Here is a 17,152-nt window from a genome sequence, read left to right on the forward strand (position 1 = left end):
AAAAAATTTCACAAAAATGTGTTTCCCCCCCAAATTTCACATTTTTGCAAGGGTTAATAGCAGAAAATACCCCCCAAAATTTGTAACCCCATCTCTTCTGAGTATGGAGGTACCCCATAAGTTGGCCTGAAGTGCACTATGGGCGAACTACAATGCTCAGAAGAGGAGGAGTCATATTTGGCTTTTTGAGACCAAATTTTGCTCGGGGGGCATGTCGCATTTAGGAAGCCCCTATGGTGCCAGGACAGCAAAAAAAAAAACACATGGCATATAATTTTGGAAACTAGACCCCTCGGTGAACGTTACAAGGGGTTAAGTGAACCTTTATACCCCACAGGTGTTTCACGACTTTTGCATATGTAAAAAATCTTTTTTTTTTTTTTTTTTTTTTTTTTTTTACCTTAAATGCTTGTTTTCCCAAAAATTTTACATTTTTAAAAAGGGTAAAAGCAGAAAATACCCCCCAAAATTTGTAACACAATTTCTCCTGAGTACGACGATACCCCATAGGTGACCCTAAACTGTTGCCTTGAAATACGACAGGGCTCCAAAGTGAGAGCGCCATGCCCATTTGAGGCCTAAATTAGGGATTGCATAGGGGTGGACATAGGGGTATTCTACGCCAGTGATTCCCAAACAGGGTGCCTCCAGCTGTTGTAAAACTCCCAACATGCTTGGACAGTCAACTGCTGTCCGGCAATACTGGGAGTAGTTGTTTTGCAACAGCTAGAGGCTCCGTTTTGGAAACAGTGGCGTACCAGACGTTTTTCATTTTTATTGGGGAGGGGGGCTGTGTAGGGGTATGTGTATATGTAGTGTTTTTTACTTTTTATTTTATTTTGTGGTAGTGTAGTGTAGTGTTTTTAGGGTACAGTCGCACGGGCAAAGGGTTCACAGTAGTTTCTCGCTGGCAGTTTGAGCTGCGGCAGAAAATTTGCCGCAGCTCAAACTTGCAGCCGGATACTTACTGTTAACCTCCGCCCATGTGAGTGTACCCTGTACGTTCACATTGGGGGGGAACATCCAGCTGTTGCAAAACTACAACTCCCAGCATGCGCTGACAGACTGTACATGCTGTGAGTTTTAGTTTTGCAACAGCTGTAGGCACACTGGTTATGTATCACGAAGTTTGTGACCTTACTCAGTGTCTCACAACCAGTGTGCCTTCAGCTGTTGCAAAACTACAACTCTCAGCAGTCACCGACAGCCGATGGGCATGCTGGGAGTTGTAGTTATGCAACCAGCAGATGCACCACTACAACTCCCAGCATGCACTTTAGCTGTTTGTGCAAGCTGGGAGTTGTAGTTATACAACAGCTGAAGGTACACTTTTCCATAGAAAAAATGTGCCTCCAGCTGTTGCAAAACTATAAGTCCCAGCATGCCCATAAGGGAATGCTGGGAGTTGTGGTGGTCTGCCTCCTGCTGTTGCATAACTACAGCTCCCAGCATGCCCTTTTTGCATGCTGGGAGCTGTTGCTAAGCAATAGCAGGAGGCTGTCACTCACCTCCTGCTGCTGCTCCGCTGCAGGTCAGTTCCTCGCCGCGGCCGTCGCTCCTGGGGCCCCGATCCCAACAGGGACGCCGGGGATCGGGGTCCCTAGCACCCGGGGTCGTCTTCCCGCACCCGCTCACGTCCTCCGGAAGAGGGGCGGAGCGGATTGCGGGAGTGACACCCGCAGCAGGTGCCCTGATTGGTCGGCCGACTAATCAGGGCGATCGTGAGGTGGCACCAGTGCCACCTCACCCCTGCTGGCTCTGGCTTTTCGGGGCCGTCTCTGGAGACCAGATTGACCCGGAATCGCTGCAGATCGCTGGACTGAATTGTCCAGCGACCTGCAGCCATCGCCGACATGGGGGGCATAATGATCCCCCCCCTGGGCGATATGCCGGGATGCCTGCTGAACGATTTCAGCAGGCATCCGGCTCTGGTCCCCAACCGGCTAGCGGTGGGGACCGGAATTCCCACAGGCGTATGGATACGCCCTGCGTCCTTAAGGAGGTTAAAGGGGTACTCCAGTGAAAAACTTTTTTTGTTTTTTAAATCAACTGTTGCCAGAAAGTTAAACAGATTTGTAAATTACTTCTATAAAAAAAATCTTAACCATTCCTGTACTTATTAGCTGCTGAATACTACAGAGGAAATTCTTTTCCGTTTGAAACACAGAGCTGTCTGCTGAATCACGAGCACAGTGCTCTCTGCTGACATCTCTGTCCATTTTTAGGAACTGTCCAGGGTAAAAAGATATCCCCATAGCAAACATATGCTGTTCTGGACAGTTCATAAAATGGACAGAGATGTCAGCAGAGAGCACTGTGCTCGTGATGTCAGCAGACAGTTCTGTGTTTCAAAAAGAAAAGCGTTTCCGCTGTAGTATTCAGCAGCTAATAAGTACAGGAAGGATTAAGATTTTTTTAATAGAAGTAATTTACAAATCTGTTTAACTTTCTGGCACCAGTTGATTTAAAAAAAAAAAAAAAAAACATTTGTTTTTTACCGGAGTACCCCTTTAACCCCTTAAGGACTCAGCCCATTTTGGCCTTAAGGACTCAGACAATTTAATTTTTACGTTTTCATTTTTTCCTCCTCGCCTTCTAAAAATCATAACTCTTTTATATTTCCATCCACAGACTAGTATGAGGGCTTGTTTTTTGCGCGACCAGTTGTCCTTTGTAATGACATCACTCATTATATCATAAAATGTATGGCGCAACCAAAAAACACAATTTTTGTGGGGAAATTAAAACGAAAAACGCAATTTTGCTAATTTTGGAAGGTTTCGTTTTCACGCCGTACAATTTCTGGTAAAAATGACATGTGTTCTTTATTCTGAGGGTCAATACGATTAAAATGATACCCATTATTATATACTTTTATATTATTGTTGCGCTTAAAAAAAATCACAAACTTTTTAACCAAATTAGTACGTTTATAATCCCTTTATTTTGATGACCTATAACTTTTTTATTTTTCCGTATAAGCGGCGGTATGAGGGCTCATTTTTTGCGCCATGATCTGTACTTTTTTTTGATACCACATTTGCATATAAAAAACTTTTAATACATTTTTTATAATTTTTTTTTTAATAAAATGTATTAAAAAAGTAGGAATTTTGGACTTTTTAAATTTTTTTTCGTTCACGCCGTTCACCGTACGGGATCATTAACATTTTATTTTAATAGTTCGGACATTTACGCACGCGGCGATACCAAATATGTCTATAAAAAAATGTTTTTTACGCTTTTTGGGGGTAAAATAGGATAAAACGGACGTTTTACTTTTTTATTGGGGGAGGGGATTTTTCACTTTTTTTTTTACTTTTACTTTTACATTTTTTTACATTTTTTTTTTACACTTGAATAGTCCCCATAGGGGACTATTCATAGCAATACCATGATTACTAATACTGATCTGTTCTATGTATAGGACATAGAACAGATCAGTATTATCGGTCATCTCCTGCTCTGGTCTGCTCGATCACAGACCAGAGCAGGAGACGCCGGGAGCCGCACGGAGGCAGGTGAGGGGACCTCCGTGCGGCGTTATGAATGATCGGATCCCCGCAGCAGCGCTGCGGGCGATCCGATCGTTCATTTTAATCGCGAACTGCCGCAGATGCCGGGATCTGTATTGATCCCGGCACCTGAGGGGTTAATGGCGGACGCCCGCGAGATCGCGGGCGTCGGCCATTGCCGGCGGGTCCCTGGCTGCGATCAGCAGCCGGGATCAGCCGCGCATGACACGGGCATCGCTCCGATACCCGCGGTTATGCTTAGGACGTAAATGTATGTCCTGGTGCGTTAAGTACCACCTCACCAGGACGTACATTTACGTCCTGCGTCCTTAAGGGGTTAAGGAGACATTAATGAACAATGGATTAAAAGTTTTTTTTGATGACCGGTAAACTTTAATTACAATCATTGTATCGTCAATCATCTAAAAAGCTCCCTGGCACAAGAAAATTGGTCGTAGTGGTATGTGCCATATGCCATCCACCATTACCAAGAATAGAGATTCTAACCTATAGCACTTGTTGAGATTGTGTGAAAGAAAAGGGTTTTCGATTGTAACTAGATCCATCTATGATTTGCAAACTGCAGTCTGGTCATAGACTAGGTATTCACAGAACATCCTGACCACAAAACATGTGAAATCTGAACTGCAGTAACCTACTTGTACCAATAGCCCTATGTTCCCATTATTAGTCATTGACTGACAGTACTTGCTCAATATGTCACCATAATTGCCAATTTTTCTTGTCTTGTAAAGATAATGGGGGAGATTTATCAAAACCTGTGCAGAGGAAAAGTTGCCCATAGCAACCAATCAGATTTCTTCTTTCATTTTTAACAAGGCCTCTGCAAAATGAAAGAAGCAATCTGATTGGTTGCTATGGGCAAACAGGCACCTTTTCCTCTGCCCAGGTTTTGATAAATCTCCCCCAATATCTAGGTAGGACTTAAAAGTTATCACCTATCTGTATTCTCTATTTGAGCATATAAACATTGCATATAAAGCATTTTGTTTCTATGGACATATAGGGCGATATTTATCAAAACCTGTGTCGAGGAAGAGTGGTTCAGTTATAGCAACCAATGAGATTACTTTCATGTGAGACCTTTTTAAAAATGAAATAAGCAATTGTTTGGGTTGCTTTAAAGGAGATATCCAGTGCTGAAAAACGTATCCCCTATACTAAGCATAGGGGATAAGTTTCAGATCACGAGGGGTCCGAACACTGGGGCCCCCCGCGATTTCCCATACGGGGCCCCGGCAGCCCGCGGGAAGGGGGCGTGTTGACCACCACACGAAGCGGTGGCTGACACGCCCCTCAATACAACTCTATGGCAGAGCCGGAGTGCTGGGGCCCCGTCCAGGAGATCGCGGGGGAGCCCCAGCAGTCAGACCCCCCGCGATCTTAAACTTATCCCCTATCCTTAGGATAGGGGATAAGCTTTTCAGCACTTGACTACCCCTTTAAGCAGCTGTGATAGGAGTTCATATCCCCCCTTGTGGAGAACTTGTGGAACAGTCCATGCTGTTACATCATATAGAAAGCTCTAGAGATGACTCTGTGTGGCCAGCTCCTACAACTGGACAGAGATTGCTGCCAGCTGGAAAGTGAAGTGCGCTGCTGTACGCTTCACCTTGCTAAACCTAGATATCAGTAGGGATCTGAACACTCAGACCTTGACCGATCAAAACCTTTAACAGGTGCCTCTGACATGTCAAAAGTTTTGGATAAGGACAGGGACATTTTAACAATTTTAGATTGTTTTGCAGCTTAAGTTATTGGTTTGGTAATCTTTATAGAACTTTCCAATGAGTTGCACTAATAATTTGGGTTATCGTGACATTCAGTCCTAAGCTAATTATTCATAAAAGTAATCTGATCTCTGCAGTTTGAGTTTGATGTTCATATGAAGATTATGCATGGACAAGAACACCTTGTAATACGATTAAACTTGTAATGTTCTGTGATATGCAAGTCATGTCCTAAATAAACACAATCTACCTTTTATATTGTAAAACATAACCCACCATGAATTCTTAAAGGGGTACTCCGGTGGAAAACATTATTTTTATTTTTTTAAATCAACTGGTGCCAGAAAGCTAAACAGATTTGTAAATTACTTCTATTTCAAAATCTTAATCCTTCCAGCACTTATCAGCTGCTGTATAATACAGAGGAAGTTCATTTCTTTTTTCATTTCCTTTGTGTCTGACCACAGTGCTCTCTGCTGACACCTCTGTCCAGAGCAGGAACAATTTCCTATAGCAAACCTCTCCTGTTCTGGACAGTTCCTGACATGGACAGAGGTGTCAGCAGAGAGCACTATGGTCAGACAGAAAAGAAATTCAAAAAGAAAAGGACTTCCTCTATTATACAGCAGCTGATAAATACTGGAAGGATTAAGATTTTTCAATAGAAGTGATTTACAAATCTGTTTAACTTTCTGGCACCAGTTGATTTAGAAATTTTTTTTTTCCACTGGAGTACCCTTTAAATGTGGTGTTTGTACGTTTTATTGTTTTTATGTAAAGTTACCGTATTTTTCACCGTATAAGAAGCACTTTTTCTTCCCCAAAACTGGGGGGGGAAAAGTCGGTGCGTCTTATACGACAAATACACCCCTATCGCGGCAGTCCCTGCGGCTAATACAGGACCTCACCGATCGCGGTGATGCCCTGTATTAACCCTTCAGACGCGGCGATCAAAGCTGACCGCCGCGTCTGAAGGGAAAGTGACACTAACCCGGCTGTTCAGTCGGGCTGTTCGGGACGACCGTGATTTCACCACGGCGGTCCCGAACAGTCGACTGAATAGCCGGGTTAGTGCTTACAGGACACCGGGAGGGACCTTACCTGCCTCCTCGGTGTCTTCCCCGTTCAGGGATCCCCTGTATGGCCGGCGCTCTCCTTCCTCGTCATCACGTCGTCGCGTACGTGCGTCGGCGTGCGTAACTACGTGATGGCGGCGACGGAGAGCGAGGATATCCAGCCGGCAGCAGAGATGTTCCCGGAGCGACGGGGACGCGGCGACAGCGATGGGCAGCGGGGACACGTGAGTATTATCTCCTATGCAGTGGTCTTCAATCTGCGGACCTCCAGATGTTGCAAAACTACAACTCCCAGCATGCCTGGACAGCCAACGGCTGTCCGGGCATGCTGGGAGTTGTAGTTTTGCAACATCTGGAGGTCCGCAGGTTGAAGATCACTATTGGGTTCTAAATCTTTATTTTTATTTTAGATTTTGCACCTATAAATTGGTGCGCCCTATAGGGCGAAAAATACGGTACTTATATTATGTATTAATATACTTTATATATTAATAATTAGAATTTATTTACATAGAAATCCTGTTGTCATATGTGATATTGTGGTTATCCTCGGTTTGTTTCCTTTCCCTGCTGAGGTATATAGAGGGACATTTATCAATGTTTGCTTATGTATTCTTTTTTTTAGTAATTTTTTGCTTATGTGTGACTTATTTATCAACTGGTTTCAGCCTGTTGATCATTTTCTTTCACGTAAGCAATTTTTCCTTTTTTACTTTGGTAGTAGCTTTTTCTGCTCCATGTTTGAGCTGGAGTAAATTTTAGTCAATTTTTAACCCTGTTGCGACTTTTTTTTGCGCAGTTGCGACTGTTGCAGTTAATAAATACCTGACTACCCGTAGTCCATTTTAAAATTATTACTACGTAGTTACGTTTTGGAAAACTTGCTTTTCTCGCTTTCCAGTCAAAATGTCGCATGAAAAATCGCGTAGTCGCGGTTGCGACAATTTTGCGACAATTCTAGTAAATAAAACCTGACTAAACCCGTTGATAAATGTCCATAATAATGTATATACTTTATGGGAAACAAGTCATAATCCCCTCTGGTGTTCAGAGTTAAGCTATATATAGTATGCAGATTACCGAAACACAACTTGCTGCATGAAAGACCATTAAAGAAAATCACATGCGTCCTTTCTGCCAGCGCTGGAAAGGTTACTGTGGGTCATGGAGTAGGAAAAATGCTGGCAGATAAGCTTAAAATCATGGTATCTCTAAAGACCGCTGAATTCTGTGCCCAACTTAAAGACTGTATGCCCTACACCAGTGGTCTTCAACCTGCGGACCTCCAGATGTTGCAAAACTACAACTCCCAGCATGCCCGGACAGCCAACGGCTGTCCGGGCATGCTGGGAGTTGTAGTTTTGCAACATCTGGAGGTCCGCAGGTTGAAGACCACTGCCCTACACTATAACTAGAGGCGGCACATTGTGAAATCAGGTGGGTAGATTTTGTCTTGTACTTAAAGGGGAACTCTTTAAGTACTTATCCCCTATCTACAGCATAGTAGATAAGTGTCTGATTGCATGGGGTCCCCCGCGATCTCCTGCCCGGCGCCCTGGCTCTCCTCATGCAGGACGCGACCTACGCTCAGTGGATGGATTACGGTTGCTGCAAGAGATCCCCTAGATGGGGGATAAGAGCGTATGTATCAAAGTTCACCTTTTTAACCCCTTTCCACAAAATCGGGTACATTTTTGGGGTGATTAGCTGACTTGCTGCATCACCACGTACATGTACCTGATGCGTTTAAACTGTCACAGCACAGCCGGGCGTTCCTGAAGCCGGCCAGGAACCAATCACTGCGGTCCCCATCCGACGGTCGCTCCTATTGGTCAGTCGGTACTCTCAGACCAATATGAGTGACTTTCGCCGGGTCTCCTCCATCCCCCTCTTCTCCGTTGCTTTAGTTGGTGAAGCAATCGGAGGAGAGGAGGGGCTCTGATCCTGAATTAACCCTTATAAACCTTTTTTTTTTTTTTTATATTCATCTAACAACCCCTTTAAAATCTAGATAGTGAGTCAGATCATGACTAAAGTATGGGCCAGTTTTACCCTCAGATTTTAGAGGTATATGTTATCTAAGGTCAGGATAGTAGACAGATGATGTCTTTCACTTCATACTTGCACAATTTGTTATGATTATTAGATTTACATATTTTAGCATGACCATAATTATCCGTTTCCTCATGTATCTGAATACATTACACAAGGTTATTCTAGTTTATCATGTGTTCAAGCCTTGACCTGTTGCCTGCATTCTCCTTCTACTGCCCCTTGGTATACATTAAGATTTATGAATCCCGATTGCAACATGCTAAATAATGTGGTATATTATGGAACACTACAAAAAATACATGAAGTACCTCACATATGATTAAAGGAGTACTCTGGGATGCAACATTTTTTTATTTTATTTTTTATTTATTTATTTAAATAATTTCACTGCCTCCACTTCTTGTGGCCATCTCGTCACACCGTGGCTCCACTCATCATCGGGCAGTGATGGGCTGAGTGGCAATTTGATGTATATTGAGCCCTTGTTTTGTTAAGGTGTAAGTAAAGCTTAATTTATCTTTTTTATACCTTTTTGTCCACTTTAAATTAAAAAAATACCCTGCTGAACAACCAATTTGAAATTAATAAGAGCTGGAGGAGATAAAAGCACTACTTAGGACTATTTTGAAGTCTGGTCACTGTCCCTACTGAGGAAGAGGTTCTCAAATTTATGTACCATGGGAGCCACATTCATTGACATTAAAGGGGTAGTCCAGTGGTGAAAAACGTATCCCCTATCCTAAGGTCCGACCGCTGGGGCCCCCTGCGATCTCTCTGTACGGGGGCCAGGCTCTCCGGCCAGATAGCGGGTGTCGACCTCCGTACGAAGCGGCGGCCGACACGCCCCCTTAATACATCTCTATGGCAGAGCCGGAGATTGCCGAAGGCAGCGCTTCGGCTCTGCCATAGAGTTGAATTGAGGGGGCGTGTCTGCCGCCGCTTCGTGCGGAGGTCGACACGCCCCCTTCCCGCGGGCTGTCGGGGCTCCGTATAGGAAATCGCAGGGGGCCCCAGCGGTTGGACCCCCCGCGATCTCAAACTTATCCCCTATCCTTAGGATAGGGGATAAGTTGTTCACCACTGGGTCACCACTGGACTACTCCTTTAACCAAATTTAACTTGAATAAAGGAAAAACCGATCAGTGTCACCTGTACAGACAAGTTAGTGTGGGTGACGCTGTTGACAGATTCCCTTTAAATGTAGGAAACTTGTTAAATGTTTTTCTTCAAAATAACTGCAAAAGAAAATCTTCATATGAAAAAGTTGCTTCTGCTTTTATTTCCCATTAAAGGGGTACTCCACTGGAAAACATTTTTAAATCAACCGGTGCCAGAAAGTTAAGCAGATTTGTAAATTACTTCTATTAAAAAATCTTAATCCTTCCAGTACTTATTAGCTGCTGAATACTACAGAGGAAATTCTTTACTTTTTGGAACACAGATCTCTCTGCTGACATCACAAGCACATTGCTCTCTGCTGACATCTCTGTCCATTTTAGGAACTGTCCAGAGCAGCTTATGTTTGCTATGGGGATTTTCTCCTACTCTGGACAGTTACCTTAAATGGACAAAAATGTGTTCCAAAAAGAAAAGACTCTCCTCTGTAGTATTAAGCAGCTAAGTACTGGAAGGATTAAGATTTTTTTAATAGAAGTAATTTACAAATCTGTTAAACTTTCTGGCACCGGTTGATTTGTGGAAAAAAAAAAAGAAAAAATTTAACCAGAGTACCCCTTTAATCCTTCCAGTACTTATCAGCTGCTGTAAACTACACAGGAAGTTCTTTTTCTTTTGAAGTTCCTTTCCGTCTGACCATAGTGCTCTCTGCTGACATCTCTGTCAATTCTAGGAACTGCTCAGAGCAGAATGTTTGCTATGGGGATTTGCTCCTGTTCTGGACAGTTCCTGACATGGAAAGAGGTGTCAGCAGAGAGCACTGTAGTCAGACAGAAAAGAATTCCAGAAAGAAAATAACTTCCCCTGTAGTATACAGCAGCTGATAAGTACTGGAAGGATTAAGATTTTTAAATAGAAGTAATTTACAAATCTATTTAACTTTCTGGCACCAGTTGATTTAAAAAAATAAAAATAAATTATTATTATTATTTATTTTTTTTTTTTTGTAGCTCACTTGTTTTAAAATCACTGTGTATGAGTCTATGCCTCCTTCAGTCAGCCAGACTTGGTTGATGCAGGGATGGTTCACCTGCCTCCGCCAGGTTTACACTGCTGCCTGGACTGCTGGGGGTGGGATTATGGAGGGGAGGGGGCGGTGTCATGCAGCATTGTTCATGAGTTATCTCTTGGACAAACGCTTCTGTGGGACTTGTTGGTGTCCCACTAGGTATGGGGACCCATAGTGGTGGAATTTTCAGGGGCCATTTTCATAAATATTAAAAAAATTTTAAACAAGCATATTAGTTAAGTGTCTTTATTTTTAATTATTAAAAACATATCAAGTTTTTTCATCTGACGTGCCCATTTGACCCCTTAACGACGAAGGACGTAAATGTACGTCCTGGTGATGCGGTACTTAACGCACCAGGACGTAGATTTACATCCTAAGCATAACCGCAGGCATCGGAGCGATGCCCGGCTCATGCGCGGCAGGTCCCGGCTGTTGATTGCAGCCAGGGACCCGCCGGTATCCGATCATCCAGAACGGCAGCCGGAGGTCCCCTCACCTGCCTCCGCTGTCTTCCGGGAGTCTTCTGCTCTGATCTGCCTTCCCGCAGACCTGAGCAGAAGATGACCGATAACCCTGATCAGTGCTATGTCCTATACATAGCACTGAACAGGATTAGCAATCGAGTGATTGCTTTAAATAGTCCCCTATGGGGACTATTAAAGTGTAAAAATAAAAGTAAAAAAATAAAGTAAAAAAAATGTGAAAAACATAAAAACATAAATTGCCCCATTTTCCCGATTTCACCCCCAAAAAGTGTTAAAAAAAATATTTTATATACATATTTGGTATCGCCGCGTGCGTAAATATCTGATCTATTAAAATAAAATGTTAATGATACCGTACGGTGAACGTAAAAAAGTCCAAAATAGCTGCTTTTTATAACATTTTATTCCAAAAAAATTTCATTAAAAATGTATTAAAAGTTTTATATAAGCAAATATGGTATCAATAAAAAGTACAGATCACGGCGCAAAAAATGAGCCCTCATACCGCCGCTTATACAGAAAAATTAAAAAGTTATAGGTCTTCAAAATAGGGGCATCTTAAACGTACTAATTTGGTTAAAAAGTTTGTGATTTTTTTTTTTTTTTTTAAGCGCAACAGTAATAGAAAAGTATGTTATCATGGGTATCATTTTAATCGTATTGACCCAAAGAATAAAGAACACATGTCACTTTTACCATAAATTGTACGGCGTGAAAACAAAACCTTCCAAAATTAGCAAAATTGCGGTTTTCTTTTTAATTTCCCCACACAATTAGTATTTTTTTGGGTTGCGCCATACATTTTATGGTAAAGTGAGTGGCATTACAACGGACAACTGGTCGCACAAAAAACAAGTCCTCATACTAGTCTGTGGAGGAAAATATAAAAGAGTTATGATTTTTTGAATGCGAGGAGGAAAAAATGAAAACATAAAAATATAATTTTCTGCGTCCTTAAGGCCCAAATGGGCTGCGTCCTTAAGGGGTTAAAGGGGTATTCCAGCCAAAGACATCTCACCGCTATCCAAAGAAGCGGGGCCCCGTGATCTCCTTGCAGCACCTGCATCCTGTGTCGGGCTGCTGCCCCATGAATGGAGGGGGCGGGGTGTGACACCACGGAAAGAGGTTTCTGAGACTGGGGCAGCAGCCCGGCATAGAATGCAGGGGACACTGAGATCGCGGGGGGTCCCAGCTGGGCCCACGATATCAGACATCTTTGGATAGGGGATAAAATGTATTTGGCTGGAATGCCCCTTTAAAATTCTAGTTGATAAGATTAAAGGATTTTTCTAGTATTAGAAAAGTTTTTTTTATTTTATTTTTTGATAGTTGTACCTTTCAAAAAAAAAAAAAAAATACGCAAAATAAGTGATTATCTCCTGCCAAATCCACTGCAAGTCACACAATGCCCTGTCCTCAGCTGTCACTGCTTCCTGGTAAATGGCGGGGGCACACAGGAAATTCTGTGCTAGCCAATTATTGGCCGCACTGGTGACCAAGTTATTGTCAGGAGGAAGCAGCAGCGGTGAGGGATTGGGCAGGTGAATGTTTCTTCATTTTTATTTGTTTATATTGAAGAAACTGGGTATTAAATGATTGTGATTGACAGAAATATTGGTCTCCTTATTGTAGCCATGCAGCTGCATTTTGTGCATTACAGCTGAAAGACAGATTCTCTCAATGATCTATTGCAGTTGTCATTTTTCCTAAAGATAAACTTGAAAAATGATCCCCTAGGTTAGCATTACGTATACCAAGCTGGTAGGGGGTGTCTGAGCTCAGTGCTCAACATTGTTTGGAAGCCACATAAAGAATTTATGGCACATTAACCCTGTGCTCCATTCATTTGGGGGGCAATCTTCTCCTGATCTTGTGATTTGGGGGGTTCTCTACATCAGACCTCACTGATCAGCTTGTTTTCCCCCTATGCAGAAGGTATACATTTGAGTTAGGTGTACCCCTATTAAAGTAACCCTCCAGCCAAAACATACACCTGTCTAGTGCAGGTCTTGAGGGGCAGTTTTGTTGTTGCGTGTGTTGTATTTTTTTTCTCTTTGTGTATTTTCACATGGCAGACATGTCATTGCCTCTACAAACGTTTTTTTTTTTTTACACAATCATTGTTGTTACCCCCAAAATTACATCTGATGTATGTTGTTTTCTTTAAAATATCATCATTGTAGGGTCATCAACCTGCAGAGTATCTACTGAACTAACCTGTGTGGCAAGTCTTATCTAAAGTCATGGGGAATGCATCTTTCTGTGTTAGTTGCTGACAGACCTCTTTACCAGCTATGCATTTAAAGCCCACCCAAGAGCATTGGCAGCATACACAGGCATCATACCGTAAAGGTTCAGTTCACAAGTACATGGTCAATTACCCTAGAACATTTTGTCCATTTCATTATACAGAGCCTGATACTAAACTGTACAGAACAAGTTGTGATGTGAGTATTCAGGTTCACTATCCCAACTAAACTTACATTTTATCTATCCAAGCTTCATACATGTGCTGTATAGATCATATATTCAGAACGATGCTTTGATAATATGAAAAATAAGTGCAGTGATGACGTAATAAAAAAAATTATAGTATAAATGCTTCAGTTCATACCAAATAGACTGCCATAATGCTACCATTGTAGCTACCAAGTTGGTTCAACATATCACATATATATGCTACTATCTATGACTGCTAGCATGATGTTGTGCTAGGAAGTAATATGTATAAGCACTTATTGTACTGCAGGCTGCTTGGATATGTGGTGTAAAAATAAAGGGGGGGGGGGGAGGAGTGATACTTGCGTACTCTGGTCCCCCAACAGTACCATTTCAGATACTTCTGCTTCACCGCCTCTCTCCCCTTTTCACTACTTCTGAGACTGTCGGACAGAGACCCTCTTGTCTTAGCAGCAAAGAGAAATGCCAAGCTGCAGGGGACTAGCAGTAGCGGGAGACCAGGGTAAGGAAGTATCACTTTGGTTTAACAGCAGCCACAGCAATGTGTGTCTTTAAAAAACAAAAAAATATATATACCTTTTTTATAGTGCTCCTGTACTTTTCAAATTTTTTTTTTTTATCAACCCGCATATCTTTGTCACTTAATCCTTTTTTTACGGTTTTGACGAGGTGATTTTTGTGTTCTGCTGTTATTGAGCCCCCTCCATGGTGCACAGCTACTTTCCATTCTCTCCATATCAAGGAGAGAGACCAGAGCTGGACTGTTTGTCTGCAGTACTCCCATCTAGTCTTTCTTCCTTCTCCCCTACTTCTCTGGTCAGTCACAGGACACAGTGCTGGAAACAGGCTGGCACTATGCAGGGATGTTCTTTTCAGTGCACTACTATAAATGGTGTTTTGCGGGAGAAGGGGGGTTATTGATGCGCTAGCTTTGCAAGATGTTATGTTAGCAGAAAGGGGTTACATTACCTAACAGCCCTGGTCTAAGCAGTGAGCTTGCTTCCAATGTTGTCAGGCTACACAAGGAACAGCAGACCAAAAATCTATGGGTGGTCAGAGATAAGAGGGGAGCCTTGATTTGACCTTTCAGGCATAGTGTGGACCCTCTGGAGAAGGTGGACAGAGTCAGTGTGCATTCACACAGCCTAGGCTCTCTCCAGCACATAGCACTAGCTAAGCCTCGCCCCCACATACTGTGTTCTCTGTTGTAAGTGTATCTGCTATTAGCGTTGCAAATCCATTGGAAGTGAGACACTTAGTGGCTGAAATGTTAGACACTTTTTTTAGGGGCACTAAAGAAACCTTTTAAAAAGATATTTTCTTGTGATCACTGCACAAGCTTTGTGAGAAGTCAGGAAAAGGTTTTGTATTGTTAGATAAATCCGATGCTGTTATGTTGTCTCTTAGATATGAAGCGGAGAATGTGAACAGATTCTTCCATTATCTTGTGTCCCTCCTGACTCATGGGCCCCGGCATTACGATACATCAAAGGCTCAGGGTGTAATGTTACATCCCATGATTCCCTTTCATTACTTTTCATCTACTGTCACCAGTTCCTATTATTCAGAAAGGAAGTAATGTATATTTTTGTGTTTTTTGTGATGTACAGTGGGTTGTTCCTTAGAAGTGTCTATTTAGCAACGTGTACCTTAGGAGTCAAAAACATTTTGTAACTGGGCATCCTTGTTCTGCTGTGTTGCAGACGTCACATGTATGAAGTAAAAATCTTTTTATCAGTGAATCACTTCCCTTTACACTTTCCCGTTATTGGCCTTTCACCTAGTTGGGGGTAGTGTTTCTTTAAAGATTTCCCTGAAGTCATTCACACGTGGGCGGGCCTCCATTCCTTATAAGTCTCTTCTTCTCAGTCTATTCACTTCCAGACTGAGACGTCACATGCGAGGCAGCGTGAGTAACACACTTTATACAGATTTCTTAGCTTTACCTCTAGGAAACTAAGCTGTTGTGGATCCAGGTTTGTGACTTGCCACACTCTTTGGTGACTTGTTTTACTTGGTATATAGAGCAGAGGACGCGCTGCTATCAGATGTTCGGGAATACACGGAGGAGACATTTTTGTTTGACTCTTGGGATGTAACTTTGTTACATTGCTACAAAGTTTCAGCAGCAGCAGCAAATCCTCCCACAGTCAGCACAATATATTGGATCTCACATAGACACAGGCATGGTCTGTCCTCTGAAAGAAAGCTGTGTCTTCTTCCCTATCAGTGGGGGAACTTCACAAGATACTTTTACCTTGTAAAACTGGTTTGTTCTTACTTTGCAGTCAGGCCACGTGTCTGTCTCTAGTTTCTGACCTTTTTATCCTGTTGTTCTTCAGTAGGAAAGGGTCATCTGCTTTTAATGCCGCAATCCAACCTGTACTGGCGGTGGTTTTTCAAAGTAATACAATATTGGCTGATATTTTAGATCCATGGGTCTACATCTACGCAGTTGTAGATCTGAAACACCCATCATGCATTGGCTTATTGATAGTGGCATTACGACAACCGGTTATAAAGTTCAGGTTTTATTAGAACGATCAGGTCGTAATAGGACTGTACAGTCAGTCTGTTCTACCTTTGACGTGTCCTATTCTAAAATAATTTAGAAAGTACGAAAGATCTTTAAAGGTGCTCATAATTACCTGTGTCTTATTCCTGCCATAGAATCTTTATTGCTGCTTTTGCACATGCATAACAAACCTCTGCAGCATTTATTTGTCCGTAAAAACACAGACCTTGAAGATTAGTCAAGAATACACATTGCAAGGGACAACGTGAAGCCTCATATTGAGCTCTGTAGATAATGGATTTTAGTAGGTAGTTTGCCTTTGCTTTTCCCAAATCTATAACAGTGTTTCCCAACCAGGGTGCCTCCAGGTGTTGCGAAACTACAACTCTCAGAATGCCTTCGGCTGTCCAGGCATGCTGGGAGTTGTAGTTTTGCAACATCTGGAGGCACCCTGGTTGGGAAACGCTGATCTAGAACATATTTCAAGCAAATTGTTATAAAAACTGCATGCACCCTTAGGCTACGTTCACACAATGGAATTTTGGTGCGGAATTCCACATTGGAATTCAGCATGAAGGTTCTTCAGCAGCAGAGTCCCATTGATTTCAGTTGGATTCTGCTGCACTGTTCACATAGCAGAATTTCCACGCCAGAAGCTTATGGCGCAAAAAGTCAAATTCCAGTGTCCGCAGAAAGAATAGACATGTCTGCACGGAAATGCATTGCTGTCTATGTCAGGGGAATGTCTGCACAGAGATTCCATGTGAACACAGCCTTAACGTACAAAGTGTGTGTGTGTGTGTGTGTGTATATAATACACAAACGGTAGAAGCTGCACAACCAGGTAGTTTATCCAAGTAGATCAAAGTGCAAGCGGATGTAGTCAGTCCCAGTCGCAGATTGAACATAAGATCCAAATACACACAAAGAGGTTCCACAGCACTCCAAAAGTAAATAAACCAAACGTGCTTATTGACCCATGGTCAGAAGCAATTGCAAAGTCACGCTGTCTTTCTTAAGCATAAATGGGTGGGGTTACAAGTGATTGTGTGTGTGTGTGTGTGTGTGTGTATATATATATATATATATATATATATATATATATAT

At 42.4% G+C, this 17,152-nt stretch overlaps 1 protein-coding gene across 3 annotated transcripts in view; it reads left to right on the plus strand.

Moving 5' to 3' along the window:
• ACSL4 (acyl-CoA synthetase long chain family member 4) overlaps positions 1-17,152 on the plus strand; it is an 83,460-nt gene that overhangs the window by 21,727 nt on the left and 44,581 nt on the right. The window contains exon 1 of one of the 3 annotated variants that reach the window (XM_056541071.1): positions 15,377-15,439. The exons of the other annotated variants lie outside the window; for them this stretch is intronic. The gene's annotated coding sequence lies outside the window, so the exon portion shown is untranslated. Of the gene's footprint in view, positions 1-15,376; positions 15,440-17,152 lie in introns of those variants that run through there. 3 annotated transcript variants of the gene reach the window in all.

This window comes from Hyla sarda, chromosome 9, assembly GCF_029499605.1.
Source record: "Hyla sarda isolate aHylSar1 chromosome 9, aHylSar1.hap1, whole genome shotgun sequence".
NCBI lineage: Eukaryota > Metazoa > Chordata > Amphibia > Anura > Hylidae > Hyla > Hyla sarda.